Raw genomic sequence first — 24,544 nt, forward strand, 5'->3', positions numbered from 1 at the left:
GGCAAGTTTAAGGCTTGCTTAAGGAATTGAGGCTTCATCTGAAAAATTCATAGATATTTTTTTGAGCCCAGATGGGATTGGGTCCCTTCCAACTCAGCATGTTCTTTGTTTCTGTGATTATCCTCAGGCTGGTCTCTTGTGTGGTAAAGGTTCAACAGCACCTGCCACAGGCCCGTAACTTCTGTTTAACACCTCTGTAGGCAGTCTGGATTGAGATATTCCAAATGACAGACACTGCACCTTCTCCAGAATATTTCTTCCATTTCAATGCAACATTAATAGTCTAGAAAGATTCATAATTTTCACCTGAGTTACAGGCAGCAACAACAGTATTCCAGCGTGGCTTATTTAGTTTGTTTAGAAAGCCCACTACCACATGTTTTGCTAGTATCTTTCCCAGGCTTAAGCTGACACCAGTTAATTCTGTTTCCCCCATACCTCTGGGATATACATCTCTAGCCTAACTGGTAGAAAATTGGTTGTTGATGCTCAGGAAATAACCGATTTTCCATCTATTATAATGTGGCCTTACTGAAAGTATCATGCTGCTGATACACAAACCACTGATTACAGTTTTTAGTTAACAAATAGGTTTTGTCGATTGCCCCAGGCTCTGCCTAACAAAGTTGTGCTTAACGGCCGAGGAGGCCGATTTCTTTTGGGGGTATTGCTTAAATGGAGCACAGATCCACACACACACAACAGTTGCTATTCATCAGGCACTGGGAAAAAAAAAAGCCTGGCAGCAAGCCAGAAATGTAAAGCAGCTCTGTAAGTTGGCAGAGTAGTTTATAATTGCTGCTATTAAAATACACACACACGCATATACATACATATATATATATATATATGCATACGCACAGACACATGTCAGATTTGCTGAGATACAAAATGCCAATGCTAGCTTCAGGGCAATATTTCTGTGATGATTTCATTCCGTGATTAAGTATTTCGGAAGGAAGATACAAGATATTAATTAAAGCAGAGGATAAATGCCTTCTTAATTAACTGATGAAGTACAATTTGCATGGAAGTGAATTCTTTTTAATAACTGCTGAATGTGCCTGGGGCAATGTTTCAGAACATCCCCAGTTTTTCCCTTCTGCCATCCTCAAGGAGTTCTAAATAAATGTTTAGAGTCTAATTCTGATCTTGCTCATTGTTGTGGAATTACTCTGGTCTGAGAAATCAGAAAGGGAAATCAGAAGGGGAAGTCAGGCTACCTAATTTTGCTGCTTCTTCTTCCCCTTCCTCATGCAGAGCAGAATGGAAAGAACCACTCAGACCAATTCAGGGATGAGATATTCTAGGTTTGAACACAGAAGGCAGCAAGAGAGATGCTACACAAGGCTTGACTACACTGACACTGTTATCATGTAAATCCTCATGTGGTGTTGTTTGCTTACCCTCCAAGTTTTCTGACATCATTATATATTCCTTGATTAGACATATGCCAGTCCAGAAACTTTAAAGAAGGGTATTCTTGCAGCTATAGAATTGCCAGTGTCCCACGGATATCCTTGTTTATTTGGTTTTTGCTTCATTTTGGTAGCATCTTTGCCTCATATAAAGCCTGTGAGGAGTGGTAGTTTAATATGGAGATGCTGAAAATTTTACTTTAACATCCATGATCAACATGTGGTCCCAAGGTCATCTCTTTTCAGCACACTACTCAAACTCTCTTCTGAAGTTGGAATTATTCATTTCCTCGTGGCCTCTTCTATGTCATTTATCACAAAGGAATCTAAGCATTTCATAAATGATGATGAAAATGGGTTTATTTTCACAACTTGCTGGTGAGGACTCAGTTTGGCTGGTGTCACCACTGCTTTATGGATGGGTAAAGGATAGACGTGTATTAAATTTCGCATTTCTCTCAAGCCTGAGAAATTCAAGTGGCCTCTGATTCAATTTTTTTTAGCTGACAGTGCATCTGGGTTCCTTATTTGTGTTCTGACTACCTTTACCACACTTAAAACTGTTGAAGTTTAGGGCTTCTATAAACCCAAGCTTTGCAAAGCCAGGATTCATCTTAATAATTCCTCATGAGAAACTGATTTAAAGATTTTCCCAGAGTTAGATCACAACCTGATGGCGTGTTCTGCCTTCTTCAGAACCTCAGGCTGAGCTCCTGGCTGCACTTTCCTTACTCCTTTCTCACATTTGCACCTTACCAGACCTCTGTATCAACACACCCAAAACAGGCATCTCTAGGACTCCAGAGAAGACAACTGATGCCTGCTTTACAGGAGGCATCTACTGGTTCCCTGGAGTTGTTTCAATCTGCAGAGCGAGACTTTCCTGTGCACTAAGAACAGGATGAGAATTTTGAATTGAGAGGATCATGGATATAATTATCTGAAACTGTAAAGACTGTAATAAAAAGCGGCCGAATGAAAGTTTTCAGGGGTATTTGGCTCCATTATTAAACAGTTAACAAATGGAGAAACTGCATGGTCTGGATGGGACAGACTTCAACAATGTGAACAAAGGCCAGATCATCCAGCTCCACAGTTTGTCACCTCAGATGGGCACATGGATAAAGGCAGTTTATCCCTGGGACCTGAGGTCTCTGCTGACAGCTGAGAATTGGGAAGAGCCAGGTATTACAGGCCCTGTTTTACGGTTGTATATGAGTGAGGTGGTGTAAATTGTCTCTTCTTCCTGTTCTTTCCAGAGATCTCCATTTCCCTCATTCTGTTCCCAGACAGAAATTCAGAACAAAAGAGGAATTGAAAATGTCAAATTAGCTATTTCTTTCACCACGCCGTAACTAGACAGGGGAAGCTTTAGAGGGAGAGAGGGAAGAGATGGCAAAGGTATTCACAGGCCATAATGTGCCAGCTCCAAACAATGGGCCCAAGTTTATTCTTTTCAGATTTTTTGAGATGCATATTCGTGGGTTTTACAGAAGCAGAATAATATACTTTCCCCCTCTACAAACATTCTGGGATACTTTTTTTGTTTGTTTTCTTTTAGTGCAATAAGATCACTGTTTGCGCCCAACTTGTTAGATTTCAACCCAAAGTTCAACTACATTACAAACAGAATTTTATAATGACAAGGTCTGGCCCACCCTAATAATACAGCTGTGCTCCTCTCCCTGACCTGTAATAACCACAGGGTAGGTGAAAGTCTGCCTTTTCCAAGCAATATTGAAGGCACAAACACAGCTTCAGCCTTTCCACGCAGACCAAAATAGAATTCACAGCTGCCTGCTCATTTAAAAAATCTCCCCACTGCAGGCATCAAAGCCTCAAGGCCAAATTTCCCCTGCATGGTTCTACCTTGGCACTGATATGCTCCCAGTGCTGCAAAAAGCACAGTCTCTCTCCCCAGGCAAACCTCTCCTACAGCCCAGCTTACACAGGTCAGCCTCTTTACTAGGTTACTTAAGATATTCTGGTTGTCTGTTCTGCTTTACTGCACCAGCAATTTCCTTTCAAAAGTCCAGCCTTTTCCCTTGGCTTCTTATTTAATTTTCCAAAGAATTTACAGCATGCTATCAGGAGAAACTTCATACTGAACCCACCCATCTTCTCTCTCTGGTGTTGCATTCCTACCTGTCGGGGATGGACAGGTGCTTTCAGACACACTACAGAACCACAGAAAGCAGGAAATCTTCTGTCCAGCTGAGGATGAAAATGGTTACCTGTCCTGGCATTTGACTCCAGCTCCAAAGTATGATTATGAAAGGGGAAGGAGGATACTCATACTGGGTTTTTAACGAATGTCATCTAAGGCAGGACCTTAGACTGACATCACATGTGGACAACACCACAGGGCCTCTCAGGAAGCATCTAGAATAGCATGTAAGGATGGGGATACTGTGTTTTTGTGTGATTTGTTTTTAAAGTGTGCGGGAAGAGAAGGGGGAGAAGGCAAGGAATCCTATTCAGAACTAGAGAGTTCAACAAATGATTTCTATGGAGAAAAATGCTATTATTTTTATGCCAGCACCTTTTAGTTGTAGGACTTAAAAGAGTTTGGGGTTCTTTGTTAACCACTTGGACCAATGCCCAACAGTTGTTTTCATTTATCCTCGACATTTTCAACGGCTCCCATTGAAGTGAGATGAAGTAGCAGAAAGAAAAATAAACGGGGCTTTTCTCCCCTCTTTCCCCAGCAGTTTGGTTCAGTGTTCTGTCTTGTTTTATGGAGCTCTGAGCGGGTGCCATCCCAGCTGGCTGAGCAGCCACGGAGGGGGAGGCGGGAAGGACATCCCAGAGCTGCGGTGAGGGACCCGCAGCCCTCGGCTGCACCTCCCAGCTCTGCTGCAGCCTTCCTGCACTGCCTGTGCCAAGTCACTTCACCTCTCCATGCCTCAGTTCCTCATCTGAGAGAGGCAATATTGCTTCTTTTTTCTTGACTTGCACCGGTTTTGTGTCTATAGACAGGAAGATTTGTTCGGCCGGGGTAATTTCTTACTACCTGTTTCTTGCCCTGCCTAAAACAATGGGGCTTTGGTCTGTAAGAGCATTTAGGTAACAGAAAAATTTAGCTCATAACAAGAGTACTTGTCCAGATCTGCATGTCCTCTGGGTTTGCCTTAGTTTCCTCATGGCCAGAACTGTTGGAACAGTTTTAATCACTCTGTGAATATACTTGACAGCTTTGAATGAAACCCAAACCCAAATTGAAAACTGATTTGAATTGTTATTTCTTTTCAAATCCAGAACTGAACCTACACTCTTTGAAGACTATGTGGGACTCAAAAAAATCCCAACCAACAGAATAAAACTTTCTCTGTAGCTGGACCAAAACTCAACTAAAAAAATGTCTGGTTTGACTCTGTAACAAATTTACTTCCTTGATGATTTCAGTTCCCTATTATTCATCATGTCATGTTAGCCAAAGTTATTAGGAAATACACCATTATTTGTGTAAAAATTAATAGTTCCTGAAAGCTTTAAAGTCCTTGGCATAAATGGCAACTTGGTAGAAACCTGTTATGAAATGTCACGGTCATTTGTAGCCAGTCTTCCATTTAGAAAACTTTGATCAACTAATTGGAGAGAAGGCACAACTTAACCAAGAAACAACCTGTAGGTGGCAAGCACTTCTCCAAAACCACCAAAAGAAATAAAAATAACAAAGGGCAACCTGACAGAAATGGTATTTGGATTTGATTTTCCAGCTCAGTTCTGGTTGCTGATTTGCCTAGGTTGCTGTGCTTGAACTTGAGTTCCTCTCAGTTTTGGTTAAAAAAGAAGGGAAAGAGGTCTTGGGATGTTGTGTTCCAGACAGTGAGGTGAGCCGAGACAATGAAACTCGGAATTTCTTCCCTCAATTCAGTTACATTTTTTGACCAAGTCTTACAGTCCAGCCCAAATTATACATTATGTTTTGTCTTCTGCTTTTCTTAGTTTGACTTTGAAAAGTCCTGCAATAAACGATGAATCGAAACATTTTACTTTGATTTCATGAGGTGTTGGTGTTACTTACCAGTCAGTCTTGTCTATTTAGGTACAGTTTCTTTATGGACTTTGATCTCTGCAACTGCAGACAGCCACTGTCAGAAGCCAAAATCATCACAGATCCTCTCACACATGAGACAGGCGTGCACGTGATGGTGCTCTTCTTGGAAACCTTTTGCCTGCTGCTGTTTTTGTAACCATAAAATCAAGGCTGTGTTGAATGAACAGGACAGCCTTGTTTTTGACTGGACACAGAGAGAAAAGAGGAGACAAGGAACAGGCCTGGGAAAAGCCCAGGTATGCCAAATGCCTGCAATTACCTGCCTCTGCCCTTCCTTTCACCATCTGTGAACAAGTAGTGACGGGTGACTGCAATGACTGGAGCTATTAACCTACAGCTCAACTGAATTAATTCCATTTTAGCTGGAAAAAAATGTTCCCATACATTCAGGGCTAGGCCAGCAAAATTAAGCAAAAGCAGGAGAAGCCAAAAAAATCCTCATCTCTTCTTCGTTCTTACTCTCACACCTCCAGGGAACAACTGTACTCCCAGCTCTATCTGAGCCTTTTGCAGCCACCAGAACAAGTGTCTGGTTGATGTGACAAGGCAGCCAACGGGTCAGGAGCAGTGAACCAGATGTGCTCCTGAGCAGATTATCTGCTGTGTAATATTTGAGATATTTTTTTCCCCTAGATGGGGCTGTAAAACACATTGCCCACCACATAGCAGGTAAAAACAAGCAGCAGCCTTCTTTTCTACAGGATCTGCATATTGGACTGCTCTTTGTGAGCACTGGGTTATGGTTAGTTTTGCCGTGCCAGAAAAGACACGCACAGACTGCATCTGCACATGGCACGACAACCCCAGCCCCTGTTGCCTTTCCACCAGTGAAGATAGAGAAGTCTGAGACTAAAGGTGAATCCCTGCTCAGGTGTTGTTCATGGCTCAGATGGAAAAACAATCAGACAAGATCATTTGAGACACTGTCTCTGGGAAATAGGTTTGTAAAGGCAGCCACAGCTGTCTGCCTCCTAAGGAAACCGCAGCCATTTGTGAAAGCAGAAAGCCCATCTTCCCTCCACATCCTTCCCTCCCGCACCCACAGCTCCATGGCAGCTCTGCCAAACCTCTGCTATGTACAGGCTGACATGGCCAGACTCAAAGTCCTCTGCAGGCAGCCCAGTGACAGAGATAAGGCTGATGATGTTGGAGCAGATGTCTTCTGTCTCTCTGGCTCCCATCCTTGTTTGTTTGTTTCCATGACCCGTAAGCTGGTTCCACTCTACTAAGTGACTAGTGAGTTACCACAACCCCCTGTGTTGGGAAGATAAAGGCAGCATCCGGAGCACCCTGTGATCAAATGCACCCAAACACCTGATAAAATCCCCCCTCCCTCTCTCCTGCTCTCAGGCTGTCCCTCCTGCAGGCGCCTGCTTATGTGGTCGTGTTTGAAACCGTCTTCTGTGACACCTACGTGGAGACTGGTTGGCTTGGACTAAATCCTCTACAATAATTCTCTGCTCCTCCCCCTGTTCTGCTCTGAATGGTGAAGATGGGGTCAGTGTCTTGCAAAAATAAGCCAAACCGGATCAGGTGATGATGTAGGATTAGGTGCGGTTCCCCACTGGGTGTCAAATCCCAGCACACCCACTGCTAGCCCATTATATTTTAATGGCAGGAGGATGATAAGTCAACACTTCAAAGAGAGAAAGAAGGCTGTGGAGAGCTTCCTGGATTCCTCTTTAAGGTGAAGACAGAATCAGCCTTAATTGAAGTCCCTTCTTATCTGTTTTCATCATTTTTGTTTCATGAAAGTGGGAGGTTAAAATGGACAAGAAGAATAGCACAGGAAGAGTCTGAGAGAGAAAACACCTTTTCCCTGTTGCTGCATGTCCCCTTTGTGGTTTTCTTCCTTTGCCCTGCATGGATAAAATGACATGAACCTGCCAAAACCTGCACAGAGTCAGATTCTTATCTCCACCCTCCATTACCAGAGCTTTGTCCTTCGCAGTTTGCCAGACCCTGTGTTCTGCCTTTCATAAAATCATAGGATCATTTAAGTTGGAAAAGACCTTCAGCGTCATCAAGTCGAACTGTTTACAGCAGGGACTGGAAGATGCTCAGTGACTCATCCAGGTGGAAGGAATCTGTTCAACCATACAGTCCAAAATCACAAGACCTGACCTCTTTAGGACCTGCTGCCACCTAGACAGATGCAACTTGGCATTTATGTTATTGTGCTGGAAAACAGTCACCATTTTCAGCAGTTAGGTTGTGCCTCAGATAATTTTGTGAGGACCTCAGCTGAGAGGGAAAAGCACTGGCTTTACCAGTAGCAAAAGTAATAGCAAAGCGAAGAACTGCAAGGATTTATGTTGCACAAGTGTTTTCTTACAGCCACAGAGGCTTTTTTCACTGAGAGAAGAGGCATATGTCTTTTTGAGTTTGATGGTATGGGAAGTAAAATGACAAAGCCAGAGAAGATGGAGCAGCAGTCGTAAAAGTATGTGGTGAGAGGTAAATGTTGGCTTCTCCCCATAACCTTTATTGTGGCCTGCTCACACTTGTTCACACAACAAACTTGTCTCTTCTAAGTTTTCACCTCAGGCTGGGTGCCTCGTGACAGTGAACCCCAAAGAGGAACATCGTGTTTTCTTCCAGTGAAGGCATAGCCTGAACTTCTGTGTTCCTTCCATGACCAGCCACTGGATGCAGCAGCATGAACAAGAAAAAGGAGAAAAAACAAAGTGGGCAAGAACCTAATATCTCTGCCACAGACTAGCTTCAAGCTCATCACTTACTGTGCCAGTAAAGCATGGTTTGTCTTATCTTTTTTTTCTTTTTTTTTTTTAAAGGAAAAACTTCCATTTAACATCCAGAGCCAGATTCATGAACAACTATTATACCCTAAAGGTAACTGTTTCTGTCCTGTCACAGACACACGTGGTGAGATCATGCTGCTGTTTCTGCTGCACTATGTTTGGCAGAGGCATGGATTATGAAATATTAAAAAAGGTTATTTTTTTATCTCTTGTATCTTTTATGTCTCCCTTCATCATACACAGAAACCATGTATGCTCTGCTACTTGGAAGAAATGTGAAAGTTAGAATCTGTAGCTCCTGGGATAAACCACTCTGGTATGAAGAAGAGAAACAGGATGATAAAAGGGTCTGGGTGAGATGAGTCAAGTGTGCAGTCAACATACAGCTCTCGCAGAATTAGAAGACTACCTCGGTGAAAACTGAGGTCAGGAAATAAGAAGGCATCACTGACTGCATTTCCAAACTAACAAGGAATAACTGAAGCACCATCTCCAGAAGGGGAGTTGGGTAAAGAAAAAGCCAACAAAAATGTCAGAAGGTTTTACTTTTAGATTGGTTTTGAAAGGAAAAGAAACTTGCGAGCCTATCCTTAATGGGTTTCTGGTCATGACATGAAATACATGATAGTATTTGCCAGTAATCTTCAAGTCTGTCTGCTTCCTCCAACCAAATTTAGCACAGATGTAGAAGAATAAAAAAATAGGTTTTTGCTTATTTCTTGAACAAATGTCACTGGCAAATCATTCACAGAAGGGCTGCATGGATATTTCCACCTTACCCATTGGAAAATACACATTAGTGTGCCGCCCTTGAATCACAAAGTCATAGGATATCACTGAAAGTGATACTCACTGCACAATCTGTTTTGAACTTAACACAGACTTAGATCATGAAACAAGTTCTCCATAATGTCAGGGGTTTGCCCTTAGTGAAGATGGCAAAAGGTCAGAGTAGCCAAAGCGAGTTCTGGATAAATGGAAACGGAAAACATGATGAGTGAAACAACACAAAGTGAATCCTTGAAATCGGGGAAGACAAACACACAAATCCCCCAAACCAAGTAAAACATGCACAGTGGGGAAAGAATCATCATTTCATTGCTACATCCTTGTGTTATACAACTGCACCAGGTTTTGTAATGCAAGAAGTCACACAGGAGTGGGCTGCACATGTTCATACACCCAGATTACACACAGTGCTTAGAAACTCTACACGTCTTACAAGCCACTCCTTACCAGGACAGCCTGGTACACCTCTTAATCCCAGCTATCAGTTTGTGCAAATCCCTCCTATAGAGAAGCTTGACTGACAATGGTTATGTGGGCAGTTCCTTACAGCTGAAGAGACCCGACACTAGTTTTCCAGTAACTCATGGGACTGAAATGGTGATTTGTACGAAATCTAGGTGTTAGACTGGGAAAAAAACAATAGGCATGTGCTGCTTGGAGTACTGTAGGTGTTGGGTGGGCAGGATTCGTAGTGGCATGGAGGGGACAAAGAAAAATGAAAATGAAAATTAAAGGGGCAGAGTGTTCCTATATTAAATTATTCCATTTTACGCTGCTGATGCAATCCGAGCAAACCAGCAATTTCCTTTCAGCCTCTTTTTTATGAGCAATCCTATTCAAGCTTTGATAATAAAAGGAACACAGGTGGGTAATTAAGGAGGTGTGAAACTCAAACGAATAGCCAGCTTTCTGCTGGTGCTTTCCACAGTGTGCTCTGGAAGGCTATCTGCATCCAAGTGCTGAGTGATTGAGTGACCTTGCAGACTGACCTGGGGACTAATTTTCTTTCAAAACAGAACAAAACTTGAAAGGTTTCTGTAAAAATTTAGCTTTAAAAATTGCTGACAGTTTTGCCATTCCAGGAACTACTTAGGAACAACACTACCTCACTTGTAATCATGCTTTTCATAGATCGCAGCAGAACACAGAGACAACCATGGTGGGTCAAACCAGAAGTCCATCCAGCACGAGGTGCATCTGGCAGTATTCAGCAGTGGATGTACAGCGAAGAGTGGAAGAGGGCACATATAGAGTGATCCTTCCCCTTGCATTGCCCCTCAGTTACTGATTTACAGACTTACTGGAGAGGTTCCCTTTTAAGGAGCAAGTTTAACAGCCTTCTGTGGAGCTCTCCTCCACAACTCAATGGGAATATACCATTCACGCACCAGTAAGGATAAGACTCAGAAGCCCCTCACTCTGAAAACACAGATCACTCATCAGAAGTACAGCAACACCTGCAGTGTAACAGCAGAGAAAGCCTTGCAGTTACAGGCCCCCAAAGAGTCTGAAGTTCTAACTAGTTTGAGGGCACTCTTTACAACTGAACTTCCACAGTGTTTGTATATTTTACTGGAAACTGTGATCCAAACTCTGCTTTGTTTTTTCCACTGTTATTTTGGGTTTGATATTTTGGGTTTTTTTCCTCCAGTGTTTTTTGCTTGTCTTCCTGGAACTACTTGAGGATGCAGCAAAGTTTCTGGGCCACAGAAATAAAGCTCGATTGCAAAGCAGGTGTCTGGATGTTCCTTCTGGTTGCAGTCTAGCTTGCTGGCATCCATTCCCTGGGATAAATTTTGAGGCTAGCTGATTACAGTCAGCTAAAAATTTGCTGTGTGTTGTATCCCTCCTGTCCATGGCTTGGGAGTGATGGTTTTAAAGGAGAAAGTCACAGTTTTAATTAAACCAACCAGACCACAGTGATACATTCACAGGACATACAACTTCAGAGCACATATCCCTGTTCCCGGGGATAATTATCTGGACTTCTAAAAATGTATGAATGTGTGTGTTTTGGTCTTTCTTCCTCACCCCAGTCCTTGCAAACTGGCACCTCCTCCATTTCTGGGAAGGTCTCTCTTATATATAACAAAATGACTACAAGAATGCTGTTCCCATGCATGTCCTTCTCATCACCTGAAGTGTGGAAAGCTGGGTAATTACAAAGTGACCCCAATGGCTCCACAGAGGACTATAATCATGAGATTAAGTCCATTTAGGAAGCCTGATACCAAATATCCAACTGCAGCACAGTAAAACCAAAATTCCCTACCGACTATCTCTGCTCGTAAAAGTGATTTAGATTGGTTCTCCCTGTACATGAGTTCTCTGCTGGCCGTCTGAAACAATTAACAAAGCAAATAATAGATTGCAATGTTTTTCTTTCCATCCAGGTTTGCGCTTTATATATGTGAACAGTTAAAACATACATCTTAAAATGTACAATCCTGGAACCTCAGAAGTCCCTTAGCTGCTGAGTGAAAAGGAACCAGCAAAGCTCATTTGCAGGGAAGAGCAACAAAAGTCTTGTCATTCCTGCCAGAGATGCTAATTTCAGGGTGGGGACTGCAAACTGAACTCCTCAGATCCTCAGCTCCTGCATGACCATCCCAACTGACCTTATTAACTCAATGTTTTTAATTTTTCAAGGGAAAAAAATGGGAAAGGACTGAGCTGTTAACCAGATCCAGTTTTATTCCTTCTCTGTGCCCCAGCTTGATTTTCATGCCATTAAATACAAGCAATTTATCAAATTCTTCTCAGCTGCAAGCTGATGCCTGGCTGTACAAATGGCCTTGCTACCTGGAGAGATCTGGGCACGATTTACTATGCCATTTTCCAGCTTGCGTTATGAGCTCTAGCTTTCTGCACAAGCCTTCCCAACAATTATCAGTGCAGATTGCCTGGGGCTGCACTCCCGGGGATTCCACAGCAGGCTGTGGGGATCTCAGCTTTCTCATAGTACCAAAAATGTCCAGGGTATCCCTGATGAACAGAACAGGTTTCCCCATAAAGAAATATTACAACCTCTTCACACCCTCCACGTGACACGCATGGAAACGCATCCAGAATCCACAAAGTCAGGCTCAAACCAGTTCTCAGCAGCCACGAGCTCAGGACGCAGCCTGAGCTGCAGCGTTATCCAGAATCGACACAAACACCCTCAGCACCTTAGGGCAGGCTCGGAGGAGCCAGCCCAGACCCCGCAGCTTTCACGCAGCTGTGTCTGTGTTGAGCCCATGCTGCGGCCAGACCAGCCCTCAGCCGTGCGAGGGAGAGCGCGCAGGCACAGCTGAGCGCGTTTATCGCCCCTCCCGGGCTCTCCTTCAGCCTTGCAGGGCAGACACAGACAATCGACTTTCCTCATGTTTCAGCCTGTCATGTAGTAAATCCTGTTAAGGACGAGGGGTCTCTGCGTCCTCTACAGATGTGGAATATCACCCAGATCCAGAGCAACATGCAGATTCCCCGTGTGCTTGTTCGTGGCTTCTACAGAAATTTAGCAGCCAAATTCACGCTAGGCTGAATTCCTAAAAACATAAATAGGTTGGCTGATACATCTGTTAAGCCTCAAAGGGCAAACAGCAGAGGCTATTCTTCCCTCCAGAAACTGTTTCAAGAAGTGCAGCATCATGTCCTTTGGGACACGGGGATCTCCTCACATGTGGCACATAGCTTTGCCGCAAGCAGGAGGCAATCCCAAAGCGAGTGACTGCCTTACTGGGGCTGAGAGGAGCACCAGAGGTGGACAGAGGAGTCTGAGGTTCAGAGAAGGCCCAAGCCAGGTCTGGCACAGGCACAGGCAGCCAGTCGAGGCTATTTACACTTCTCCTCTGTTGTTGCTGGTTTACTGTTCAAAGTGGAAGCAAAGAATATTGTTGTCCAGGCAAGAGCACGAGGGATTTACATCCTGCTGGCGTAACACAGGTGGTGCAATCCGCCAAGTGATGTGACTTAAGCAGCCCCAGGAAATCCCCAGAGCTTGTGTAGATCAAGGGGAAAGCCTCAGGAGCTTTGGAGAGCTGGCAAGATAAATTGCAAGAGGACCAAGCAGAGAGTAGCGCAAAGACATAGCCATAGTCGCACGCTATTTATTTTCATTCTTTTTGAAAACTCAGATGCTTCCATCACTTAGGGAAGGACATGGAAAAATATGGGCAGATCCCTAACTATTGCACAAAGTCTTCACCATCATGAAATCTCCAGGGTCTTTATTCTTTGGCAAAGGCCCTGGTAATCATGTTTTATCAATTGACTGCTGTAAACAAAGCTGAGCCTTTCTTTGGAGCAAGATAAATATGAAATGCAAGTTAGGCAGATTCCTGCTAGTCAAACCCGATTCCTGGGAGAGATGGGGGAAATGCAGAAAGGAAGATCCTTGTCAAAGCAAAGATGAATATCTTGCATGTGAATATGTCAGATGCTTGAGAATCCAACCCAGGAACTATCAAGTTTCCAGTCACATCATCAGTGTTTACTCTGGAGTAAAAATTAGTGACTTTTTCCATTAAATTCTATTGATCTATTTCTCCAACAAGAAGCTTCTTCATCTAAATCACTGGTTTATTGTGCCTCTGATTGTTTAAGAGGATGTCATGGGAGCCACTGAAGAGTCACTCACGCCACTATTCATCCTACCACACATAGGCAAGCTGTGTTTCCATTCGAAGCCTTGCTGCACAGATTTAATCTTTCAACATAGAGTGGCCTTTGTTTGCAAAATTAAAATAATCTGTGTATGTATTTTACATGTTCACAGACTGTCACAGAAGGATGGCTAAATCACTCTGCTGTTCAGGTATTTAGGCCTGCAAAGGGAATATTAATTGATGAAATCCGCATATACTGGTTACAGCTTCCTGAATGGGATACAGGTACATGATGCCTTTGCATCAGCAGGTGTAAACAGGGTATGGCTGTTTACCTACATCCTTACAGATGGCTCCCTCAGGGCCTAAGATAAAATATGCTTTATATTCCTAACTCTTTTCCTAAGGATAACAAATCAGCACTTTTGCCAGCAGAGATTTTTGCTTTGACCTAGGAGGTCCTGGTATATTCCCTGGCAGCCAGTGGTGCCCACAGTGTGTTATGAATGTGAAAAATAAACAGCCAGTCCTAGAAGCAGGCAGGGTTCACTGTGCACTTTATCATAGGAGGGCATGTGAGGTATGTCACTGTTTGGAAGTGAGCCTCCTTCCAGAAAATGTCCCTGAGCACTTGGGCTGAGAAAGCAGTTCAGATGAAACATGGTCTGAGAAACAGTCTTTCAAAACCAAGGATACAGATCCCTTACAATGCCCTTCTTTCTAGCAGCACTACCACAAAACTTTGGAAAAAAACAATTTTCTGGTTATTTTCAGCTTAACAATCAACAGAACACAGTCCTCTTACCTATCTGTGTACATTTTGTACTTTGGGAGAGACACTGATATCACAACCTTGGAAAACTGACATCACATGAAATAATCCCTCTACTCTAAACCTTATATCCCAAGATCTCTGAACTAAATTATATTATTGTACTGTCCAAAAATGTTTAAAAGTGTTTCAGGCATTCCACTGAGCAACTAGAAGTAAACATTCCTTTCCCAAATCATTCACCATCTATGTCCCAAATACAGCATAAAAAGTATCAAAGTGATTAAAAAATAAGGAAAAGAACAAAACCCTGTCTTCTATTCTGCTGACACTTCATTCTGGAGAGGGATATGCTCAGAAGCCTTCAAGTTCGAGAAGAATAATTTCATATCTTCCTTTCAAAGTACCACGTTTTTTGACATTTTTAAAATCTTACATCCTACAAGGGTTTAAGAGTCAGCACTGAAATGAAATAGTGAATACTTCCATTTGTCCCTAAAAAACCTTACTTCCCAAATTCTTTCACAAAGAATTTGCTATTTCAAACTAGAATTAACAAATCTCTGCAACTTTCTCTTCTCTGCCTGATATTACCATATTAAAATATGGTCTCCTGCAAGCAGATTAGGAGAACATTCCTCCAAGGGGAACTATAGCTCTTCAACACCTAAGAATCAGTCCCACCAAGAGTTCCAGAACCCAAAGCAGAAAGAGGGGGAATATTCAAATGCCTCACTTTTTCCACTGTTCAGCTTTTCTTGGATTGTTATGTGGATTTTCACTAGGCTTCCAAGTTTGGAGGACTTTTATTATTGCTATAAACTCTGCTCATGAAGTGGATTTTCTAACCCTTTCATGCCAGACATTTGGCTAAATTCAAGCCTAGTATCAGTTTGGTATCTGACACAGGGTCTCGTGGGAACCATATCCTGCCACTGACACAGGAATAGATGTTGTCATCAGATAGTTCCCTTCCTCCTCTATGCTTCTAGCAGGGCTACCTGTTTTTAATAATGATATTTGAGGAAAACATCTGTGTTACCTCGCCATGTGACTGAATTCAAGAGAACAAGCCACATGCTGCAAACATTTCTTGGAATTGGGAACTACTGTTCTATTCAGCATCCAGCTGGAGGTCGATATTCCCAAATACTCATGAGCATAGGTCAGCAAATGCCTGTCTTTCATCTAGAAAATCTGATTCCTGTGTCAACAAGGCTGGGCAGGATTCATGACCATTTCTCTGCCATCTGTGGTTTCAGACTTCAGACGGCTTTGAGACAGCTCAGCTGAATGAGGGGGCTAATTCATAAGTGACAGAGAACCATCACTGAGCTATAAATGAGTCGAATGCAGAAGTTATTAATTAGTCCGATTTTAGTCTATTTAGCAATATTCCCGGCAAGTTGTGTAATGAATTTGCTCCGTAACTGGGGACACAAAGGGGTGTCAGCTCATCCCAACATCAACCAAGGCTTAATACTTTGTGAACTGAACATCTCCAGAACAATGACAAGATTATTCAGCTCATTTAATGGAAAGCATCATCAATCATCACCATTCTGGGAGAATCCAGAACTGTACAGGACAGAACCATACAGCAACTTGCAAATTTCTAATGTGACCACTACTGAAATTCAGAAATGTTCTGTTTTCTAAATTATGACTCAGGGAAGATCATGCTTTAGCATCTGTCCTATTTCTGATCATCTCTTGGCACTGGCTAGACTTACACTCAGGCAGCATCTCCATGGAGTTTGTTTTTCCTTTCAGTCTGCAAAGAAACAAAAGGAACTTTGGAGAGGATTATTGTTATTTTTGCATTCTTCTGCAACTCGATACACTTCCTATCTCCAAACCTCTTTATAAAACAATGGATTTTCCAGTACATTAGGACTTGCCACTAGCCCAAGGATTTTCGCTGCTCCTGGCAGCCCGCTGCATTGGCAGAGTTCCCTCTGCATCCTCGACCTGCTGCTGATTGATCCCCGTAATCCAATCCATTTTCAACAAGCCACTTCTGCTCCAATAAAAACAAGGGGCTTTGCTGATTGCTGGTTTCAGCTGCAGCTGTTGGGGCCACAAATCCAAAGAGAAATATTTAAAGCCTATTTGTAAAAAATCCACTGGTAAAAATAAAATGATCCATTGCTTTTATTCAGTTAAACTCAGAGGGAAAGTAATTACAGCTTCTTTTTATGTGTCATATCTTCTTTATTATTTTATCCCTGTATAACTCTCTTGGTGTGATCATGGTGCTCCTCTCAGTAAATAGGTGAGGAAATGTTACAACTGAATTCCCCCAGGGCTTTGGTATATGTAAGCATGAAATAGCTTGTATAACATGGGTGCTGCAAACATTTCACAGACTTTAATTCTTTAATTTAGAAGAGACTGTTCTAATCTGCCCCTCCTACAAAGAACCTGCCAAATAAAAAAATCTCATGTCATTCAAGAATTCTTGCACTACAATTACACTTTCAATCTCAATTGAGAGAAAGAAAAAAACATTGTAAGATACAAATCCTGACATCCGGACACCAAACGAGAGACAAATCCAGTGCTTTCAGGTACATTATTCCAGCTCTGCAAATATCTGCAAATTTGAAGTTCTGCATTTTATTTTTAGACTGAATTTGACAAGCTGCAACTTCCAGTTGTGGGATCTGGTAAGAGGTTTTGATGGTGTGGTTGTTGCAGTTATTCCACTTAGTTAATAAAAGAGAAAGTTCAGATAGCTTATAGATCAAGTCATCTATTCTGGGAAAATATTTCAGAGGAGAACCAACCCTTTCTCTCTCATTTGTAAAGAATGTTCTCTCAATTCAGGACAACATGGCTCTTCTCATATCTTTTCCATCATTCTGTAACTGCATTTCTGCTATTAATATTTGTGGCTTCACTGGTTTGCCTAAAGTTGCTGACACAAATAAGGACTGTGATGGGATCTCTCAAAGCAGAAGCCATACTTTGCAGACAGCATATTCCACAACCACTGCTAGCACTATAAGTCATAAACAGAAAACTACCATAGGCTGATCTTTCCTTAAAAAATTAGTACAGAGAAGTCTAGAACAGATAACTGACAACTATGGTAAAATCTGAGCTATAAAATTTCCAGAGTTATTCATGGATTACTTTGGTTCACTGCAGTAGTTAGTGGCCTTTGGCTAATAGTTAATTGTCCTTTTGTTTACAGTTGTTGTCTGCAATAGCTAATTTTATTATGAAGGGCAAGGAGGCAGCAGAAATAGAAAGTATGGGCCAGAGAATTGTATTGGGAAAACTATGAGAGCCAGCAGAATTTTTTTCATTGAGCCTTATATGCTACATTTGGCACAGCACTGGCTTAATGAAATTTTATTGATTCCAAGGCAAGCTTCCAATGGAAATCTGCCCAGATTCCTGAGGGTCTCTGCTGAGGCTGGAGACCTTCGATGTGCTGATCCTTGGCTGTAGCCTTTCTGTTAATGGGTCTGTCCTTCAGACAGGGGATCAGGAAAGCCCCAAAGAAGCTGCTCTGTAAAGTTATACTTCTCTCAGCACTGCTGCTGCCATTTGCTCAGAAACTAAAGAGATTATAATTTCCCAGGCATTTGTAGGGGCTGGGGAACTTCTGGCTTATTAAGAATTAAACAGAGAATAGTTTCCAGTCCAATTTAGACAAATATTTGGGGAGAGAGTAAAAAAATGGGGAAATCCTTATAAGTGCAAAAGTCGTGGCCCTCAACATCAGTGTAGCTCAACACTGATGAACAACAACTCAGAGTTTAAGTATGAAAAAAAAAATACTTAGTTTGGAAAAGGTAGAAAGATGGAGAGCTGGTCACCCAAAGAAACAAAAAGGACCACCTCAGACAGTTATCTTGCAAAGAAGAGGATGTTTATCAACTTGCAGTGAGGAGGAATGGAGCTGTCACTACCACGTAAACTAGATCATGAGGGAAGGATATAACAGTGCCTACTTGACTTCACAGCCAAGAAGGTCTTTTAAAAAACTGGTAAGGTTTTAAAAGGACACCTGTATCAGTAAAATAGTTAGCTTACAGTCTTGAAATACACTCAGGAGATGCCATGTGCCCATTCATGAACAGAAATTAAGCAGTAAAGATCTCAGGTTATCCAGAAAAATTCATCACAAAGAGCTACATGCTCTCAAAGGTTTCAACTGCTAAGCAAGTTCTGATGTTATTCAAAAAACTGACTCTCAAGGGCCCAGCCTGAGGAGCTGGGGAGTTGTTTTCCATTTGCATCTTTGGGATCCACCCAAGACTTAGTTTCCTTTGACTATAAAATGAATGTTTATTGAACTCACCAGGTCACCCTGCCCTCAACTACACAAGATTTCCTCTGTTACAGTATATCAAGAACTACTTTCTCTATCCTCCTTCTGAAGCAAGATTAGTGTAATCAGAATGGGAAAAGCAGTGCATAACTGGAATAATAGCAATAACCTTCATTTAATTGAATATCTTCTCTTTTAAAGAGTTCTCAGATGGGGGACAAGCTTTTGAATAGACATGGCAGCATCGAGGTCTGTCGCTATACAATGTGGTTTTATTGTGGCACTCCTACTACTTTTCATCTCTCTAATGATATTTGCTCCATGTTGGGCTCAGAGGGACTTCTTTCTGCAGAACTGATGAGGCTTCAAAGGAAAATATGAGTTCAATTTCTTGGAGGATTGCAGTTCTCCTAAATTAAATTTTTATCCCTGTGAAGAGTTTAATCCAAAGGGTAGTTAGGGGAGAATTTGCTACTGTGGAGAAAGTCACCACAGCAACTAGTCATCACTTCACATATAATTTTCAGTTCATCATTAGCTGAGGTGCAAATTAAGGCTTACACTTGCCCACTTCTTGTGTAACCAGAAATGTTTTCCTGGGATTTTTCACCCAAGCAGATCAGGTTCTCCTGCTAAAGGGTATTCAAATATTCCTTGTTCTGTTTCCAAGCCTCACAGGAAAAAAACAAAGACAACACAACAACCAAACACAAGAATTACCACACAGTGCAGATCCAGTTCTAAGCAAAAAAGCCCCACCTATTACATTCAACAGCCACAAAGGAGCAGATCTCACGAAGATTTTGCTTCCCACATTTACTAGAGCTCGTAGGAGCCCTCTATCAGAGAGCAGTGAACCTAAGGGTTGAGTAATGTGCAGTAAGAAAACATGTAAGTCTCCATAGCACTGGCACCTGAGAGCTGGGAAGTAAAATTGGCTGCAGTGGAGTGGTTTTGGGCAGCCTCTTGTCAGACAGCTCACAGGGCAGGGTCACCCCTTCAGAGCACCAACCACATCTACTCTGCCCTCACATTTCCCTCATTCTCAGATGGGGTCAATTCCCCTCACCTCTGTGACCTCGTAATCTTGTTTCTACCTTGTCTGTGTTTCTTTAAACTCACAATTTAAAAAGCTCTTTAAGCAGCTGGCTGTCCTGCAGCAGGAGAAGGGAGGGGAAGCAAAGCTGAGGCCGGAGCAGCAAAAGGGCCACATGAGCATATCCATGTCTGATCCTGGTAGATCCTATTCTCTGTTTGATCCTGCCAGATTTTAAGAGGCAGCACTGCCTTGCAGAGCTTTAGAGAAGGGGCAGCTTTCACATGGCTGATTCAGCAGAGGTGCAGATGGGTGGGTCAGGAAGCAGGAAGAGAGAAATGTCAGATTAAATGTTGGGTGCCAGGCTCTTCCATGGCCGCACGCTGGATTCTGCCAAGGTTTGTGCCAGAAAATGATCCACTGATCTGGAAGGAGAAAATAGATCTGAAGAACCCCAATTCAATAAAGATCAGCTAAGAAAATAGATTATTATTAAACAATTTATTTTTTTTATACCATCTCTGTGGCAAGCCAGCTCCCAGCTGATGGAGATTCAGAGAAAGCCAATTTTGATGTAAGCCACCTGAAAGTCCCTAAAGGTTTCAGACCATTGCCTTGTGCAAACTGCAGATCACAGTGGAGCTTGGCTTAAAGTAGGGTTTATGCAGAGATGGAGCAGTGGATGAAATTAACTTGGGAGAGTTCCACCAGTTAGGCTGGAGATTCCCATTAATCATATCAGTCTGTACCCAAAACAAACACTTTGCCTGTAGAGACTGTCCTCATAGATGTGATAGATGATAATAATTAATAAAGACAGGTGGTTTAGGCATAGACTCAAGGTCCCTACTGTTAGAGCACCACTGACTTCAAGAGAGGTACTTTAACCCTTAAGATGGAGAAAGATGGTTTCTATTTACTTTCCAATGAAAATTACTTTAGAAAGCAATTCCACCATTGTTCTCTTGTTATCAAACATGAAAGTTTTTGTTCAGTATTTGGGCAAGATGTGCTATAGGAAGAGCTCATGAACACTGATGTAGAAGTTGCTACCGTTCTGGGCCCCTACAGTAATATTTCCAGAGAGGGAACTGACCCTGGCCCATCAGCACCACCGGTTTTACGTCAGAAAGTTCAATAGACTCCCCTGTTCAAGGTTTAATGAAGCCTATGATTTCCATTCCTCTGTGCTCTGGCAGTCCTGCTTCGTTTCCTCCTAGAACTCACATCCTCACCTCTACATTTATTACTTTTTATTTTTAATTCTTCCATACTGATTTCTCCCTCATCCTTCTGCATAACTTACCGTACGTATTGGGCAATGTGCAATCCCCAAACCCAGAGTTTGCTGTGGTGCAAAGTTGATGTCATGTTTAGCTTCTAGATGGGTTAATTGGTCTGAATCAATCACATCACTTATGAGAATACCAGTGCCATACTCAGTACATCTATGTAGTGTTGCTTTGTGTGGATATGGTGTGGATATACTCGGTGAGGCCAAACGTTTTAAATCTGTGGCCAGGCTAGGGGTGGATTTCATTCATCTGCCACCTCAGAGAAGTTTATATCTTTCACAGCCTCAAATTCCAGTTGAAAAGCAAGAACAGAAGCTGCTTAGGAGAAATTACTTGAGAAACAGCAGTCAGGGAGAAGAGATGGGGCACAAGAACAGAGAACAAGGGCACATGATGGAGTAGGTTTAGGTATTACTGCACATGTTGAAGCTGACACCATAATGCGTGTCACGGAATTCAAAAATGGTGCCATTTCCTTGAAAATCAGAAGCTAATATGTGCAGCCCTACACTGTGCATAAACCAATCTTCCGCCTTCCCCTGGGGAAAAAACCCCATGCACTATGATTTATAGCAGAGGAAAAGAAGCTTAGATTTTCTTTGACTTCATGCATTACTCCTTCCACGTCTAATGCACCGCCTGAGGCTGTTTCTCATGGAAGGTGAGTGTGTGTGTAACCACTGTCCCTAACAGACTCAGAGAGACAGATGAGTTTTTCTTATGCTATCAGCTTTTTAATTTTTTAATTGCTATTTCTTGCTTTTCTCTTGTAATCCATTCATTGCATTTGCTCTTTCGGTCTGCCTGCGGTTTAACTTGCGCTGATTTAAGATGCTTGGACACTTTTTTGATGATAAATGTGTCTAGTGAAATACTCATGAAGAGTGACTTAGCTTTATGGAAGGAGCCATGAGCGTTCTGAGTTTGACCCCAGGGGCCACATCTGAAGGTAAGAGAATAAAGCCCTTAACTGCAGTCCATTGCATCCTTGATCTTCCCACAGTGCCGGCCCACAGAAGAGCAAATGATGACAACTCCAATGATTTTTGTACTGTAAATAAGACCATATTTCTGTACATTTATAAAGTATTCATTTCCATTTTGTCTAGATAGAATCACACAGATCATCAGGATTTGCAATATGGGTGTACAAACGGCCTTCCAGTAGCACTAATAAAAGCAATACTCCGCGAATCCGAAAGCAGACACGTAATCACTACTGGTCACTCCTGATCTGGAATGGGTTTGACCTGCTGACCTCAGGGTGAAAGGCTCTGTACTGCATTACCACTCCCAAGAGATCTCTGGCTCTCTCTGAGAGAGGTTGTTTTTTTTATTATTTTGTAGTTAACCTCAAGACAGCATCACCTACAATGGATAACATCTGCAGAACACTGGGTATCTGAACATTTCTTTTGCTTTACAACTAATCATTGGCACTCAATGAATCTGAAGGTTAAAAAGAAATTGCAGAAATAATGAAATGAGAATGGGGGGGGAAAGCCCTTAACAGATCCTTCCTGCCACTGGTATATATTTTTCATTTTTTCATATGGTCTTGACATTTCATTTCAAGCAATGGAAGATGTAATGCTTTGGGGGGAATCATCAAAATTTTGCCCATTTAGCGAGAGAGAACCCATCAACCACCTGCCCTCAAAATATACCCAACAAACTATTCTAGATGAACATTAAGAAAGTTTCCATTTGTGCAATGTCTGTACTTCTGGCTTCCATCTTTTACCACTCATTCAGCTGTTCAGATGCTTCATTCATTCACTCTGATTCCATCCCCTGTGGAAGATGCACACAGGCAAGCCTTCAGGTGGGACAGGCCCCATGCAAACACATGCTGAAACCACTCTTTCAAGTTAGAAGCAATCTGCACTTAGCAATTTATTTGAAGCAGCCCTTTTGGTCCTAAAATATCCTACAATTCAGAGTAAATTTTTCCAAACCCCAATGTATAAAATACTGGCCAACCCTACAGAAGTCTTAACCACATACAAAAACCATTTGCAAATTGCAATAAAACTACCCTTTACATCTCAAAGACTTTCTGTCACTGACAAAACTATTTAACCCCCCCCCCCCGGCATTCTGCAAGGAGGATGTTAGTGACCTCATTGTGGAGTTATCCACAACAGGAATTCAAAAAGATCCACATTCAGTGACAGTGGGAGAACTGTACAGGACTTATATGGATCTCCACCCACAGTAGAGCTGATCACTGGAAGCCATATTTTCCCCTGCTAACAATGAGTCCTTATTAATTCTGATTATTCGGGAAGCTCAGCTTATGCACCTCTGTATACAAATGACAAATCAGCACTTAATGAGCATGAACTGATTTCACATTGAACTGTCCATCTCATAAGCATCAACATGTCCAAGAAAGGAAAATCATTTGTTTATTCCCAGCAGTGCTTTGGGATACAGCCTTCAAGATCAGTGGGAATTAGACATGAGGAAGCAGCAAGATATTTTCCCAATTACATATTCACTCATCAATCATAGTTCTCTTTGACACCTGGCTACTGGCCACTGGTCCCTGCTGGGAAAATGCTAGGAATGCAAGAAAAAGGGACATTTTTCCTCCTGTGCCAACTTTCAGTGTAGAGTTAACTTGAAGCTGCAAGTAGCACAGCCCAGCTCCTCTCTGGAAGATCTCCGAGAGCAGATCCATTGTGGAATTTCTCAGCTGGATCTCAGCGTCTCATTCTGCTCCATGGTTTGATATTTTGGACACGTTTCACCATTGTTTCCCCAAATTTTCTACTCCAACTTTGCTAAAAGAATAAATTAAAAAGAAATTCAGCGCATCAGAAAGTGTGTTCTGTTAGATTTCTTTTTCCCAGTATAAAAGGAGGCCATGCAACAGAGACTGAGGGTGGACACATTACTACATGTATGGTATAGAAGAACAAAATAGACTTAGAGGAAACTCCAGCTGACTGAGCCAGCTGGCATTTTCTGGTCCAGGTTTCTAGGACTTCATAAAACAGTCTGGTTGGTTTGGAGAAGAAGCTGGCTCTGGGGTGGTCACTTTTTTGTGGTAGGAAAGGCAAAAGCAAATATCACTACCTCTTGGATGAATGAAACAGCTCCAAGGGACATGAAGCCAAGAGTACTGTGGGGAGGTGCAGTCTATGCCCAAGCTGTGATCTCCTTTTTGTCACTGAGGAACTAGGAGGAGACCAGGCCACAAGTCATATGGGAAAATATAACCCCAGGAAGCAGTAAAACCAAAATAGTCAAGACAGAAGAATGTTCCTGTGGAAATTAGGAATACACAATGTGAAGATGTCAACTTCTAAAATGGCCCAAAACCAACATTTTAGAGCAGCCAGATGTTGAGTCTGCAGGCAGAGAATATCTCTAGGACAACTATAGCTCATAGGCAAAGAATCTTTCCTCTAAATTTCCTGCTTTGCTTTTGCATTTTGAAAGTCTATTCTGTCTGAAAACCTCTGTCTTTGCACTTATGTGTCACTTAGACACAGTGACTCTGGAACAGGTGAATTTCCACACTCCGTAT

Source organism: Neopelma chrysocephalum, unplaced genomic scaffold (assembly GCF_003984885.1).
Source record: "Neopelma chrysocephalum unplaced genomic scaffold, ASM398488v2 Primary Assembly neopelma1_64, whole genome shotgun sequence".
Taxonomy (NCBI): Eukaryota; Metazoa; Chordata; class Aves; order Passeriformes; family Pipridae; genus Neopelma; species Neopelma chrysocephalum.